This window comes from Peromyscus maniculatus, chromosome 6 (assembly GCF_049852395.1).
Source record: "Peromyscus maniculatus bairdii isolate BWxNUB_F1_BW_parent chromosome 6, HU_Pman_BW_mat_3.1, whole genome shotgun sequence".
NCBI lineage: Eukaryota > Metazoa > Chordata > Mammalia > Rodentia > Cricetidae > Peromyscus > Peromyscus maniculatus.
In genome coordinates this window covers 93,868,740-93,881,539 of record NC_134857.1, presented here as the reverse complement: position 1 = coordinate 93,881,539, position 12,800 = coordinate 93,868,740, and positions in this window count along the sequence as shown.

The following is a 12,800-nucleotide window of genomic DNA, read 5'->3' as shown; positions in this document are numbered from 1 at the left end:
CTTGAAAGTTTATGGTATAATAAGGCCATCTTTTTCCTTGGGGGTCAGAGTACATCACAGGTTAATCACCAAAGACATAACTTACTAATTACATTGATGGGAAATCCTAGGTTAACTTGCCTACAGTGACACTATGGTCTTCTGTCACACATTTTATCATGTTTGATGGAGAAGTAAAAAAAGCTGTAGACTATGGTGGAAACTTATAGGGATGAACATGAGGTATGATGCTGCATGAAGATTGCATTTATTTCTGGGGTTTCCAAAGTTATCTACCTTTAATATGATTAAGTATAAAAACGTGTGATGGGCCCATAGAAGACTCATCCTACAAACAAGATCTACCCTACCAAGCATAAGTGGGGCTCTCTGATCTACTGGCTATCAATAGATTCTGGGACAGGAGAAATCACTGTCCTTGGTTATGTCCCCATTGCTGAGTCCACCAGGCTCCAGCAGAGGTTCAAACCAGCAACCATGCAGAGAGCTCTGGCTAATCTCAGTGGATCAAAAGCAAAATGAGTAGTTATAAATGTGTAAGAGAGAATTGGGGGCAAAAAGACTGACGAGAGTAATGGAGAGGCTTGGGGTAAGAGTGGCTGGTGAGGCTCATGTACCTGTGAGAGATTGTCGAAAACCAAATTTTAATGAATAGAAATAAGAAAAATTGTTCTCTCTTTCACATTTACCTTGGCAACTTCACACATGAATCTTGGACTGTAAACACTGAGGAAACACTGGTTTACAGTCATGGCAAAATATGAACTAATTAAAGCAACTATGTTTCTTTAAGGTTTTTATTCAAAGGGAGTCACTAGAAAATGTAATTTTTAAAAAGGAAGTAATTGCTTTAACTTCTCACACACGAAATTGTGTACACAAGTGTGTGTATGGGGATGGCAAATTTATATTTTTTCCAAGAACCTAAAATATAAAAGGGAAACCTTTTCCCATGATAGGAGTTATGTGAATATGGCTTTAAAGAGATAAGAAACATAATTCACGTTCACCAATATGTGCTTTTATAGAAGATAATTTATTTAGCATCAGTAACTGGTCTAATATTCATTCATTCAAAAATTAAGTAAATTCAATTTTCAAAATTTCAAAAAGTCCTTTTAACTCTAAAATTCTGTGTGAAAATTCTGTCTCCCACAGCCGCCAGAGCTACATCCTCCAAGTGTCTACTTCAGAAAGTCAGAAAGATGTTTGCTGATTTATTATTAACTTGAACATTAAACAAATGTCCACTGCAAACCGACAGTGTGAAACACCTTACATTACCTCCTAGGACATTTTTTAAAGGGGAAGAAAAGCCCCATCACTAACATGTTCATATTTTCTTGACATCACACTTGTCAAATATCTTTGACCATACTCAGAAAATATTTGTCAAAATATGACATAAAATATTATCAAAAATTTTTAAAAATCACAATTGAAAAGTATTCAATCTCATAATTAAGTGTTTCTTTATACATCTGCATAATCCTTAGAATTAGCAAAGTAGACTATTTACCAAAAACTAAAACCTAAGCAGCTAAGGTATGTGGAAAATTCCATGCATCTTACAAATTTGATCTCAATGCTTTAAAGATCTGTTATTATGGGACAAACAGAGGGGGAATTCTGCTGATGAAATGAAGCTAACTTTCTACTTAATACTAATATTCTATTTCTGGAAACTTTGCATTTCAAAGAGACACGAAAAGCTGAAATTATTAAAGGAGAATTCAAACTCTTGAGAGCTAGAAGTCTGAGGTGAGGAAAAGAATGTGAGGTTTGAAATACCGAAGTAAATTAGTCTAGGCGTGAACTCTGGGAAAGCCAGGGATACCCTAAAACAACCTTTACCAGACTCATGATGTTCTGAATACCTCTATTCATGACTCTTCAGTTTCATATGCCTTATTTTAACCACAACTTTGCTCCATGCAAAATCATTTTAATAAAAGTATTTCATTTGAAAAGACTCCATTGTTTGAAAAAGAAATTTCATTACAACTAACTACAAATTATTGGTCCTACTTAGTGGATCCATATTTGTTTGAAGAAGACAGTCATCCTGTCACATGGAAAACATTTTGCAGTTTCAGCCTTTATGAGCAGCAAAATGAACTCCATTGGTATAGTAAATGGCACAATACTGAAACTTAAAAACGTACATTTAATCACTTGTCTTCATCTATGTTTTCCAATGTGACAAATACATGGCCACAAAAATTTTGCTTTGAATGTTTGGCATTGGGTTGGGCAAATATTTCCAATTAGTGCTCCAGGAGTCAACTGTCCTGTCTAATTTAAATTAGTATCATTAAGCTATCATCTGTGTCAAAGAAAGAATTAAACTTAACACATCTGCAAGGCAGCACAGCCAGCCAAGCTCCTCTGTCTCCAGGCAGGCCGCCCAAAAAAACAAAAAACACAAAGTAAATAAATACAATAATTATCGTCACTTTCAGCTATTCGTGCTGAAGCTCAGTGCTACTCTGAACTTGAATGGTGCTAGTGGAAGGAGTTGGAAAACAGGAAATGGAAAGGGAAAAAGAGGCCCTTTCATGAATTACTGGGTCTCTAGACTCCAAGCTCCTTTCACCTCTGAATTCTCTGCATGGAAATGTGCTAATTCACCTTTACACTGGAAAAATTAAGCCATGCGGCAAATTAATAGTCTAATATGGTTTAGGTAGAAAGGGTGGTTTCATCTTTTTAATAATCTTCTGCTGTCAAGGGTTGTCTGAAGAAATAAACTTTTTATTAAAGTCTGTCTTGGAAAGATGTTGCTTCTGAGGACTAGAAAGCTCCATGGTCTCTTTCTGATGAGAAATCTCTTGGCTTGTTTTCAGGAGCTTCAGCATGTTTTTAAAAAGATCTTTTAGAATAAAACTACATTTTTTGGGTTTCTAATTTCCATGAAATCTTTGAAATTGCTTCCTTTTTAGATTCAAGGTCCTTAAATGGAAGAAAAAATGCATTTGTAGTGCATAGTCTGTTTTTAATTTTTCCACCCTACTTCAGTGGCCTACAAGCATGAACAGAAACCTAGAAACTATTTCACACTAAATGCACTGTAGGAAGGGAGTGGTGTTAGTGGTTAGAGAAAGGGATTTGTATCTTAATTTCTTGAGTTCTATTTCTGGCTTAACCTCTGACAACCCTGTGGTTGAGAACAGTTACTTACACATTTGTAGACTGATTTGTCTACCTGAGTGACTTCTGCATTCCTCAAAAGTACTATGGATTTTATTACCTATGTAACTGAAACTAAAATTTTCTTTGAAATATATCTCATGACCCAACCTTTCATGATATAATCATTACAGTGTCTCGTTTCCTTGATTTTCCTCAATTTGTTCAACTGAACCTACCATATGCAATAATCAAAAGTCATTGCAGTTATGCCCATCATTCCATATCCAGCCCATATTTCCTTGTATCCTAAAGTTTACTTTGCTACAAATAACTGGAACTCCTGCCTGTGGCAACCTTAAACCAAAAAGGAATGTATTTGAAATCAGTCCCTTTCATAATCCTAAAATAAACTGTTCTAACACACAGCAGGAACAAGAGAATTGAAATGAACTTTGGTCCTCAGCTTCAAATCTTTTCAAATTATTGCACTGGTGTATTCCTTGATGAGTTGTCTTTGAGGAGGCCATATGTCCTTTCTCTAAATTCTGAATTCCAAATTTTCAAAGAAACAGTGCAGTAATAGGTGCAGTTTCGCATCCACATCAGTTCTTTGAGTCCTGAGATTATGTTGGTGCCCTCACCTCATTATTTAGCAGAATGACCATCATAGTGATTATGCATGTAGAACAATTTCCAGAAGTGAGTCTTGTATGGAAAACTCTCATTCTGTACTTCACTTATCATTTGCCATTCATTGAAACATTGTCACTGCCCTATAGGCAGTGGGACCTGGGAGAGACGAGCTGATAAATAAGGCAGAATAAAGGCTCATGCAGTAGCCTACTTTCCAGAGCCTCAGACAATTTATACTCTTGGGCTTAAGGAAGGTCACATGAGTAAAGTTCTCATTAGTGCAAGGACAAGCTGTAGATGGCCAAAACATGTCTTTACATAGGAGCATATAAAGGACAGTTTAAACATTTAATTGAATAACAACAGCATGCAGTAATGAGTAATCTGAAGTAAACTCACTCCTATACACTACACCTGGGAGGAAGGCGAAAACACATTCCAAGAGCAATTTCCTGTTTGGGGGAAATTGAGGTCACAAGACACTTATTTTCTTGAAGTGGTCTCACAAGAACTCAGAAGACTCCTCACAAGACTCCACTCCGGGGTCACAACCTACTACAGCAAAGGCTTGGAATACAAATGGGATAAAATGGTTTCCCTACTGCCAAAGAATGAATGGCTTATTTTGGAGGTAAGATAAATAACTAAGTAACAATATATTTTACATCTTCTAGAAGACAGGTAAGAAAAGAAATGAAGTATATGGAGGATAAAAATTAATTCTTTCTGGGAAAAATTATAAAGATCTTATGATAGAGTTGGCAACTTCAAGTTACAAATATTAACAAAAACATCAAATCAGACTACACTTAAATAAAATAGCTTTTAAAAGTAATGTAAGACTTCTGAAGCACAGACTCCTGACGTTTCTTTGGAGGCTGTAGGATCTTTGATATGAGGGACTTAGCTGAAAGAGGTGGGTCACTTCAAGTGGGCTTTGAGTCTTAAAAAGCTTACTATAGTTCTGGGCTGGAATGTTGCTGGTTTGAGGTCATGATACAAATCACCAGTGAGAGACAACGTGCACAAGTGCGTAATCCTCTGGGGAGCATTCTCCTTGATACCACAACAGAGTCCTGTTCTCATACACTGGAATAATCCTTCATCATCATCCTTTTCACAAAATGTGCTCTCTTCTTTGCCCGACACTGGATCTCAGCTCTCTTCACACATTAAAAGAGAGCAGGGGAGGAGTTAATTTTGTCCTTTAACCAATGTTGGGGATCATTATTTCTCTGTGTTTGAAAGAAAATCCCTCATTAACATTGAGGCTTTTAGCTTTTGAGTTCTTTGGTTCTCCATTAGCCTCATTATTTTGATGACACACACCATAACTATTACATGTTTCAACACTAATTTAGGATTTTAATCTCCCCATTCATCTCTTCTATGGGGGAAAAGGTATACTCGACAACAATGTTTTTAATGAAACTGACTGGAAATACGTAGTCATAGTCACAAAACAATTTCATTTAGTTCTCTAAATTGTAAAATCTACTGATCACCATCTGTGCTAACATTTACTCTATTCCTATTTTCCTCTATTCAATACAAATTAAAGTTATATCAAATATGAATACTGAAATCTTACATTTTTTATTTTATAATTTGATTTAATTTTACATATCAGCCACAGATTCCCTGTCCTCCCTTCCCCCAACCCACCCCCTCCCCCCAAACCCCGCCCAATCCCTGGGGATTCAGTTCAACCTGGTAGACTCAGTCCAGGCAGGTCCAGTTCCCTAATCCCAGGCTGAGCAAAGTGTCCCTGCATAGGCCCCAGGTTCCAAACAGTTTCAGAGATTTAGTCCATTATTATGGTGAGAAGCATGGCAGCATTCAGGCAGACAAGTTGCTTGAGAAGGAGCTGAGAGTTTTACATCTTGATCTGCAGGCAACAGGAAATATCTGCTTGCCTGTCCCCACAGTGCACACTTCTAAGAAAGCCAGACCTACTCTAACAAGACCACACCTCCTAACAGTGCCGCTTCCTCTGGGGGCCATTTGCTTTGAAACCACCACACCTGTTATTATATATTACCTTTATAAAGGTTAAATATTATCACAATACCAAGTTCATAGGCATTGTGATACACTAGTAGAAGTATTACCCTTTCCCCCTTTATTGCCTAAAGACAAAATTAAAGAATTCTTAATATACAAAAGTGTTGACTTTTAGGAGTATTAAATTAAGCTCCCTTTTTCGTAATGGCTTCTTACTTTCCATCCCTTTCATAAAGCTACTCGTTATGATATTACAATTTCTTCAGCTTTGCAGAAGCTTTGACATTCTATATCTTTGTCTCTGAAAATCTTTTCTTACTCATATTAATTTAACTCCATTCTTCAAAATCTTTCAATCTGAAGTGTCTCTCAAGGCTTCTGTGTTAAGGTGCTGGTCGCCAGCCTGAATGCACTGCATGAGGGGGAGCTGGTGGGAATAGAAGTGGGTCTTGGCAGAATTTAGGTTACTGTGTGGCATGCCCCTGCATGGGGCTACTGGGACCCTGGACTGTCTTCTTTTTCTTTTAATCTCCATTTCAGAGCCCCCATATTATAAAAGATTTTCTGTATAATGTGCTCCCCAAAATGGTATTTCATTTTAACACAGACCCAAAGTGGTAAGACCAAACGATTGTAGAATGAAACATGGACACTATGAGCCAAAGCAAATTGTTATTTTAAGATAAATGTATGAGGAATTTTGTCACATGACGAAAAGCTGAATCAGCTCTGAAACTTAAATTCATCTTCCCTTCACTAAATCACTTTCTCTCCACCATCCTAAACTGTGTTACTCAATCGTTACTGATGGTATGAGTAGGAGCTGCTGGGAAATAGAAGTGTGTCTTGGCAGAATTTAGGCTACTGTGTGGCATGCTGCTGAATGGAGATACTGGGCCCCTGGTTGTCTTCTCTCTCTTTTATTCTCCATTTCAGAGCTCGTAGAGAAACTCAATATTTCCATTTCTATAAAATTTTTAGTTAGTATGTCTGGTAACATTTTGCTGAAATCCAGATGTGGTATTGAGTGAAAGGAGTTTTTGTGAATAGACTTTCAGTGATATGGTAGGAAAATAGTGAGAGGCAGAGTTTTATAACTTTGTTATAGGGCCTCATTCTTCCAGTAAACCAATTCCTCTGGTTTGTGAGATTCACTGGGAATTTGAATTTTTATTTTTAATTTATTGAGGCAGGCAGGATGACTGAAGAATGATAGAGTTGAGGTTTTTTTTCTTTCTGTAAGTCAGAGATAATTAGTTTATGATAAAGCAGAATATCAGTGAATTTTCTATTATTGTATCGAAATATTAACAATGGGCATTCTGTAATGAAAGGAGGTTTCCATTTCTTATGGCTAGAATATCCAAACAGTGTGACAATGCAGTCTTACAGTATTGCAATATGGTAGATAAAAGGGGTCAAGCATTTGGAACAACTACATTTTTTTTTATAACCTGGGCTAATTCTCTCTGGGAAACTAGCATTAATCCATTCCGAGAACCATGCTCCCAAACTTAATTTCTTATACTAGGCCCAAATTCAAAAGTTCCACTAACTCAACATCATCACTGTAATGATCAGCCCTGCAGCAGCTAGGACAGACCTTGTGAAGGAAAACTGAATTCCATCAATGAATCTTCTCCCTCATAACATCATGAGAAGGTTTTGTCAGATGCTCAGTGTGAACTCTGCTAAAGCTCCAGGGTATGAAAGTCATATATTTAATTTTTTTTTTTTTTTGTGTGTGTGTGTGTGTGTGTGTGTGTGTGTGTGTGTGTGTGTGTGAAGAAATGACTTCTATTAGACAGGACAGCAGTAGTGAACATTACCAGGAGGCCATTAGAAAAATGCAGGTGAGAGATGATTAATCTCTGGTTTGGGTAATAGTAATGAAATTGAAGAAATGATCAAACTGAAGAAAACTTTTTATATCACAAAATATTTTTCTACAATTATTAAGAGATGATTCCAGGGAGTGTGTGTGTGTGTGTGTGTGTGTGTGTGTGTGTGTGTGTGTGAGAGAGAGAGAGAGAGAGAGAGAGAGAGAGAGAGAGAGAGAGAGAGATTTACATATATAACATTCATATATATAACAAGTTAGGTTTGAAGAAAAAATATCAATTAAGTTGTTAAACAATTGAATTCCCAGTGTACATGTGGCAGGCTTATAGCAAGTTCTCATATATCTGTGTTTAAAAACTGGAGAGGGAAATCACACTAAACTACAAGAGAAAACAAAACTGAGCTGCTTTCTCCCATGTTCTCAGCATCAATAAACCTACAGTTTAATATTCTGAAGGATTTCCCCCATTTAATAATTGTGAAGGGGCCCCAAAATAGCTTGGCCACCCAGCAGCCATAACAGGCTTAGGGGCCTAGACACAACTTCTGTGACAGGTTTACTGGCAGGCAACACCCAGATCCAGGAAAAGCCTTAAGCTGATACCACCCAGGGATCCACCCAGGGATGAGGAAGTACCTGACATCCCAAACATTCTAATCATTAGATAAGGTGGCCAGATGCCCTTGAATCTAACACACACCTATTTTGTTTTACAGATACCCCTAGACAATTGTCAGCCAATCAGGGTCCTGGACCTTGGAAATCCCCTCACCTCTGCTATGGTGAAAACTCTGCCCCACCTGAGCTCATGGCTCTCTGCTCTCACCGCTGTGTTGGACAGACAGCTTGAAATAAATGCTCTTTGCTTTTACATGCAGGATTCAGTCTCCATGGTGGTCTTTTGGGAGTCCCAGCGATCTGGGCATATTAGTGAGAGATGGCTGAAAGAGTAAAACAGGAAAAAAAAATGAACAACAATCATCATTTAATTCTTTTACTGGCAAGGTACCAAGAAACATATTTATAAAATGTACACATTTTGTACTCACTAAATATTGATGCATTTAAAAAGCAGTGTTTTGCCAGGTGGTGGTGGTGGTGGTGGTGGTGGTGGTGGTGGTGGTGGTGGTGGTGGTTGTGGTGGTGGTGGTGGTGGTTGTGGTGGTGGTGGTGGTGGTGCATGCCTTTAATCCCAGTACTCAGGAGACAGAGCCAGGAGGATCTCTGTGAGTTCGAGGCCAGCCTGGACTAAACAGCAAGTTCCAGGAAAGGCCCAAAGCTACACAGAGAAACCCTGTCTCAAATAGCCATGAAAGGAAGAAAGAAAGAAAGAAAGAGAGAGAGAGAGAGAGAGAGAGAGAGAGAGAGAGAGAGAGAGAGAAAGGAAGGAAGGAAGGAAGGAAGGAAGGAAGGAAGGAAGGAAGGAAGGAAGGAAGGAAGAAAGGAAGAAAGGAAGAAAGGAAGAAAGGAAGAAAGAAAGCAACGTTCTAAAGGTGAGTGTGGTAGGTCACACCTATAATCCCAGCAGCTGGAAGATTGAGATGAAAGGAATGCCATGAGTGAGTACATACCAAGTTTGTCTTTCTGGTTCTGGGTTACCTCACTCAGGATGTTTTTTTCTAGTTCCATCCATTTGCCTGCAAATTTCATGATGTCTTTTTTTCACAGCTGATGGAGTAAATGGAGTAATACTCCATTTTATAAATATATCACATTTTCTTTGTCCATTTTTTTGGTTGAGGGACATCTAGATTATTTCCAAGTTCTGGATATTATGAATAATGCTGTTATAAACATAGTTGAGCACATATTCTTGTGGTATGAATGTGCATCCTTTAGCTACATGCCCAAAACTGGTATTGCTGGATCATGAGGGAGATTAATTCCCAATTTTCTGAGAAACTGCCATACTGATTTCCAAAGTGGTTGTACAAGTTTGCACTCCCACTAGCAATAGAGGAGTGTTCCCCTTACTCCATATCCTCTTCAGCATAGGATGTCATCAGTGTTTTTGGTCTTAGCCATTCTGACAGGTGTAAGATGGTATCTCAGAATTGATTTGACTTGCATTTCCCAGATGGATAAGGATTTCTAAATTGGATTATTTGGTATTTTGATGTCTAGTTTCTTGGGCTCTTTATATATTTTGGAGATCAGGCCCCTGTCAGATGTAGGGTTGGTGAAGATCTTTTCCCATTCTGTAGGCTGCTGTTTTGTCTTCTTTACTGTGTCCTTTGCCTTACAGAACCTTCTCAGTTTCAGGAGGTCACATTTATTTTATTTATTTTTTGGATTTTTTTTTAAATTTTCATTCATTTTACACACTAATCAAAGATCCCCATTTTCACTCCTCCCTAAACCCCAGGCCTCCCCCTCCTAACCCACTCCTGACTCCTCCCCTCCTGCAAGAAGGCAAGACCTCTCATGGGGAGGCACATCCAGTAGAGGCAAATTCAAGCACTTCCCCATGCCTCAAGGCTTCAGGAGGTGTCCCTTCATAGGTAGTGGGCTCCAAAATGCCAGCTCATGCACCATGGATGGATTCTGATTCTACTGCCAGGGGGCCCCCAAACAGATCAAGCTACACAATTGCAGGAGACTGGACTAGGCCCTCTGCATGGCTAGGTCACATTTATTAATTGTGGCTCTCACTGTCTGTGCTACTGGTGTTATATTTAGAAAGTGGGCCCTGAGAGAGACATGCATGGATCAACCTAGGAAGGGGAAATAGATAAGATCTTATGAGTAAATTAGGAGCACTGGGGGAGAGGGGAAGGAGGTAAGGGGAGGTAGGAAGAGAACAAGAGGGAACAGGATGGTTGAGTTGGGAGAGAGATGGAGAGGGAGAGCAAGGAAAGATACATCTTGATAGAGGTAACCATTCTGGGGTTAGGGACAAAACTGGTGCTAGGGAAATTCCCTGGAATCCACAAGGATGGCCCCAGCTAAGACTCCAAGCAATAGTGGAGAGGGCCCCTGAACTGGCCTTCCCTTGTAATCAAATTAGTGACTACCCTAATTGTCATCATAGAACCTTCATCCAGTAACTAATGGAAGCAGATGCAGAGATCCACAGTGAAGTACTGGGTGGAGCTCCTGGAGTCCAGTGGAAGAGAGGGAGGAGGGATTATAGGAACAAAAGGGTCAAGATCACGATGGGGAAACCCACAGAGACAGCTGACCTGAGTTAGTTGGAGCTCACTGACTCTGGTCTGAGAGCTGGGGAACCTGCATGGGACTGAACTAGGCCCTCTGAATGTGAATGACAGTTGTATGATTTAGGCAGTTTGTGGGGTTACTGACAGTGGGACCATGATTTATTCCTAGTGCATGAACTGACTTTTTGGAGCCCATTCCCTGTGGAGGGATACCTTTGCTCAGCCTGGATACAGGGAGGAGGCTTTTGGTCCTTCCTCAACCTGATGTGCCAGACTTTATTGATTCCCTGTGGGAGGCTTTACCCTCTCTGAAGAGTAGATGGGGGTGGGGAGTGGAGGGAAGGTGAAGGTGAACAGGAGGCAGAGAGGGAGGGGGAACTGTGGTTGGTATGTAAAAAAAAAAACTTTTAAATAATTTTTAAAAGACCACCTTTTCACCCAAGGACCGAAGTGAAAATCAAGAGAGGGCATTAGGCAAGGTTCTTTTTTAAAAACAATCAGAATATTATTTGGGCAATGTGCAGAGACTGAGAGATTTTTGGAACACTAAGTCTTAAATAAGATGTCTTCATCAAACTCCTCCCTCCTCTCTGGGCTCAGGGAACTGCAGAAGAGAAGGCAGAAAGATTGTAAAAACTAAAGGGGATGGAGGACACCACGGAAACAATGTCTTCCAGACACACCAGCACTGACACAAGTGTGAACCCACAGAGAATGTGGCATCATCCACAGGGTCTGCATAGCCAAAGACAGACAGGGTCCCAGTGCTGAGAGGGCACGTAGGCATGGGCTCCCATCTCTAAGCAGAAAGCTGTCTCCAGTTGACATCCTCTTGCAAATGAAAAATTTGTTTGCGCTAATGGAGTCTCACTAGGTATATTAACCACACTTTGCTTGGCCCTATTTGGCAAACACAAAACAAATCAGTGGTGTTTTCATAGAGTTTTTTTTTTTCTCATATTGCTTTGGGTATTTTGCTTGTTTGTTATACTGTTTGTTTGTTTGTTTTGCTTGTATACTATATTTTCTGATTTTGTGCTTTTATTTGTGTTTCTTCTTCTGATCTTTGCCCATTTGGTTCCTTTCTAAAGAGAGAGAGAGAGAGAGAGAGAGAGAGAGAGAGAGAGAGAGAGAGAGAGAATGTGTGAGGAGTTGAGTGTGGAGAAGTGAGAGGGATGTGGGGTGGGGAAACCATGATCAGAGTACATTGTTTGCAAAAAATATGAAAAAAGTCAGATGATTAAGTCAGTGTCAACATAAAAGTCTCTTCTATGCCTGGGTTCTCAAAATCGTGAACCACGTTATTCTGTGGGAATTCAGACTTGGGAACTAGCACAAGAAAACGATGATTTCCAGCTATTGTTAGTGCTGTGACAAACCAGCTTCTCTTTCTTCTTTCTGACACATTAGCTTCATGTCTTCGGCCAGCATCTATGGCAATTAGAAAAGCCAATACGTTGGCTTGAAGTTAAGGTGAAATATTAGGCCCTAGACAATATTTATCTCCCATCAAATAAATGAAACCCTCAGGATGATGGAAACCTCAGTGGGATATACCTGCAACCTTTAGACCACAGGAGAATAAGACAGGGGAACCACTACTAGTTTGAGGCTAGCCTAGGCTGCATAATGAGGTGCAGACAATTTGCCTTAGTTACATAGTGAAGTCCTGTCTCAAATTCAAATTTCAAAAACAAGAAAAGAGGAGGCAAGCAAAAAGGACTGGAGAGAAGAAAGACAGGAGAAGAGAGATGAGAAGAGAACTCCTCAGGGACTGTGACTTTAAATGCGTTCCTTTGTGTGCAAACCAGCTGCACGGCAATCACTAGGCCAGTGCAGTATTTAAGCAGTGTGATACTGAGGAACACGGCTTCACAGCGAGAGTGGCGAGTGTGTAGTCAAAACAGACAATAAAATTCAAACCGAAAAGACCACGACATGATTTCAAACATGTGAAGCTGCTGCTGCTGAATATGGGTTAGCATTGCCCAGCATCTGCCTTCTCCGCTTCTTCTGATTACCTGCCAACT